Source organism: Rutidosis leptorrhynchoides, chromosome 9, assembly GCF_046630445.1.
Source record: "Rutidosis leptorrhynchoides isolate AG116_Rl617_1_P2 chromosome 9, CSIRO_AGI_Rlap_v1, whole genome shotgun sequence".
In the NCBI taxonomy this organism is placed as follows: Eukaryota; Viridiplantae; Streptophyta; class Magnoliopsida; order Asterales; family Asteraceae; genus Rutidosis; species Rutidosis leptorrhynchoides.
This window is the reverse complement of record NC_092341.1, coordinates 69,676,017-69,680,215: the sequence shown is the minus strand read 5'-3', so window position 1 is coordinate 69,680,215 and position 4,199 is coordinate 69,676,017. Positions and strand designations below refer to the sequence as shown.

At 33.8% G+C, this 4,199-nt stretch overlaps 1 non-coding gene across 1 annotated transcript; it reads right to left on the bottom strand.

Annotated features, from left to right (window-relative positions):
- Positions 1 to 3,157: 3,157 nt before the first annotated feature.
- On the bottom strand, positions 3,158 to 3,264 carry LOC139869495 (small nucleolar RNA R71). Its single transcript, XR_011766102.1, has one exon. It is a non-coding gene; the product is annotated as a small nucleolar RNA R71 (small nucleolar RNA).
- Between the last annotated feature and the right edge of the window lie 935 nt (positions 3,265 to 4,199).

Here is a 4,199-nt window from a genome sequence, read left to right as displayed (position 1 = left end):
GTACAATACACAGCTTTTAGATGTATGTACTATTGGTATATACACTCCAATGATCAGCTCTTAGCAGCCCATGTGAGTCACCTAACACATGTGGGAACCATCATTTGGCAACTAGCATGAAATATCTCATAAAATTACAAAAATATGAGTAATCATTCATGACTTATTTACATGAAAACAAAATTACATATCCTTTATATCTAATCCATACACCAACGACCAAAAACACCTACAAACACTTTCATTCTTCAATTTTCTTCATCTAATTGATCTCTCTCAAGTTCTATCTTCAAGTTCTAAGTGTTCTTCATAAATTCTACAAGCTCTAGTTACATAAAATCAAGAATACTTTCAAGTTTGCTAGCTCACTTCCAATCTTGTAAGGTGATCATCCAACCTCAAGAAATCTTTGTTTCTTACAGTAGGTTATCATTCTAATACAAGGTAATAATCATATTCAAACTTTGGTTCAATTTCTATAACTATAACAATCTTATTTCAAGTGATGATCTTACTTGAACTTGTTTTCGTGTCATGATTATGCTTCAAGAACTTCGAGCCATCCAAGGATCCGTTGAAGCTAGATCCAATTTTCTCTTTTCCAGTAGGTTTATCCAAGGAACTTAAGGTAGTAATGATGTTCATAACATCATTCGATTCATACATATAAAGCTATCTTATTCGAAGGTTTAAACTTGTAATCACTAGAACATAGTTTAGTTAATTCTAAACTTGTTCGCAAACAAAAGTTAATCCTTCTAACTTGACTTTTAAAATCAACTAAACACATGTTCTATATCTATATGATATGCTAACTTAATGATTTAAAACCTGGAAACACGAAAAACACCGTAAAACCGGATTTACGCCGTCGTAGTAACACCGCGGGCTGTTTTGGGTTAGTTAATTAAAAACTATGATAAACTTTGATTTAAAAGTTGTTATTCTGAGAAAATGATTTTTATTAAGAACATGAAACTATATCCAAAAATTATGGTTAAACTCAAAGTGGAAGTATGTTTTCTAAAATGGTCATCTAGACGTCGTTCTTTCGACTGAAATGACTACCTTTACAAAAACGACTTGTAACTTATTTTTCCGACTATAAACCTATACTTTTTCTGTTTAGATTCATAAAATAGAGTTCAATATGAAACCATAGCAATTTGATTCACTCAAAACGGATTTAAAATGAAGAAGTTATGGGTAAAACAAGATTGGATAATTTTTCTCATTTTAGCTACGTGAAAATTGGTAACAAATCTATTCCAACCATAACTTAATCAACTTGTATTGTATATTATGTAATCTTGAGATACCATAGACACGTATACAATGTTTCGACCTATCATGTCGACACATCTATATATATTTCGGAACAACCATAGACACTCTATATGTGAATGTTGGAGTTAGCTATACAGGGTTGAGGTTGATTCCAAAATATATATAGTTTGAGTTGTGATCAATACTGAGATACGTATACACTGGGTCGTGGATTGATTCAAGATAATATTTATCGATTTATTTCTGTACATCTAACTGTGGACAACTAGTTGTAGGTTACTAACGAGGACAGCTGACTTAATAAACTTAAAACATCAAAATATATTAAAAGTGTTGTAAATATATTTTGAACATACTTTGATATATATGTATATATTGTTATAGGTTCGTGAATCAACCAGTGGCCAAGTCTTACTTCCCGACGAAGTAAAAATCTGTGAAAGTGAGTTATAGTCCCACTTTTAAAATCTAATATTTTTGGGATGAGAATACATGCAGGTTTTATAAATGATTTACAAAATAGACACAAGTACGTGAAACTACATTCTATGGTTGAATTATCAAAATCGAATATGCCCCTTTTTATTAAGTCTGGTAATCTAAGAATTAGGGAACAGACACCCTAATTGACGCGAATCCTAAAGATAGATCTATTGGGCCTAACAAACCCCATCCAAAGTACCGGATGCTTTAGTACTTCGAAATTTATATCATATCCGAAGGGTGTCCCGGAATGATGGGGATATTCTTATATATGCATCTTGTTAATGTCGGTTACCAGGTGTTCACCATATGAATGACTTTTATCTCTATGTATGGGATGTGTATTGAAATATGAAATCTTGTGGTCTATTATTATGATTTGATATATATAGGTTAAACCTATAACTCACCAACATTTTTGTTGACGTTTTAAGCATCTTTATTCTCAGGTGATTATTAAGAGCTTCCGCTGTCGCATACTTAAATAAGGACGAGATTTGGAGTCCATGCTTGTATGATATTGTGTAAAAACTGCATTCAAGAAACTTATTTTGTTGTAACATATTTGTATTGTAAACCATTATGTAATGGTCGTGTGTAAACATGATATTTTAGATTATCATTATTTGATAATCTACGTAAAGCTTTTTAAACCTTTATTGATGAAATAAAGGTTATGGTTTGTTTTAAAATGAATGTAGTCTTTGAAAAACGTCTCATATAGAGGTCAAAACCTCGCAACGAAATTAATTAATATGGAACGTTTTTAATCAATAAGAACGGGACATTTCATAGTCGACCAAGTACTCCAATTCAAATTTCTGATAATCCATTTTTTGAACCCAACCTCACAATTGAGAATCCGGAGGATATTCAAGGACAATTCAGAGATCCTGAACCACTAATCATTCCTCCTGAACCACAAATCACTCATCCAGAGATTATCGAGGAAGAAACCATTAATTCAGAATCCTCTAGTGATTCAGATTCAACAATTTCAATCATGGAAAATCTGGAACCTCTAAGTATGGAAGACCGAATGAGGGCTAAACGCACTGGCCAAGGTCACATAATTACTCAACCAGACATTAATGCGCCAGATTATGAAATCAAAGGACAAATCCTACACATGGTAACTAATCAATGCCAATTTAGTGGTACGCCAAAAGAAGATCCAAACGAACATCTTCGAACCTTTAATAGGATTTGTACTCTATTCATAATCAGAGAAGTTGAGGATGAACAGATCTATCTCATGTTGTTTCCCTGGACTTTAAAGGGAGAAACCAAAGATTGGTTAGAATCGTTACCTGAAGGGGCGATTGATACATGGGATGTTTTAGTTGAAAATTTTCTTAAAAGATTCTTTCCGACATCTAAAGCCGTGAGACTTCAAGGAGAAATTGTTACGTTCACACAAAAGCCAAATGAAAATCTATATGAGGCGTGGACAAGATTCGAAAAGTTGTTGAGAGGATGTCCTCAACACGGTTTAGACACTTATCAAATAGTACAAATATTCTACCAAGGTGTTGACGTTGCTACACGAAAAGACATCGACACAGCAGCTGGTGGTTCCATTATGAAGAAAACCGCAACTGAAGCTCAAAAGATCATTGATAACACAGTATCCCACTCACATGAGTGGCACCAAGAAAAAGATATTTTTCGTTCATCTAAAGCGGCTAGAGCCGATTCTAGCCATGACTTTGATTCTGTTTTCGCAAAAATAGATGCTTTCGAGAGACGAATGGAAAAGATGAATAAAGATATTCACGCAATACGAATCAATTGTGAGCAATGCGGTGGACCACACTTAACGAAAGATTGCAACATTGAACAAACGATGGAACAACGAGAGAATGTTTCCTACATGAACCAAAGGCAGGGAAATAATTATCAAAATAATTATCAACCGCCAAGGCCAAACTTCAATCGAAATCAAAACATTCTTTACAATCCAAATGGACCCAACAATAACTTATACAACCAACAAGGTCCGAATAACCAATCAACTCAAAACAATACTTTCAATCAACAAAGACCTAGCTTGTATAAAACACCACAACAAACCGAAGAGAAAAAGTCAAATCTAGAAGAAATGATGGCAAAGCTAATGGAATCTCAAACACAATTTATTACATCTCAAACCCAAACGAATGAGAGGTTTGATCAATCATTAAGAACTTAACAAGCTTCCATTTTGAATCTAGAAAAACACGTAGGTACTCTTGCTAGCATGATGAGTGAGAGGGAACAAGGAAAGCTACTGAGTAATACTGAAGTAAATCCTCGAAATGAGAATGTTAATATGGTGTCAACAAATTCTGAAAAAAACATCATCAGAAGATGGGAAGATTTTAGATGTGAGCAACAATGAAGAAGTTACAACACCACCCGAGTATGTAAAGCCAGTGGTGGCACTATAC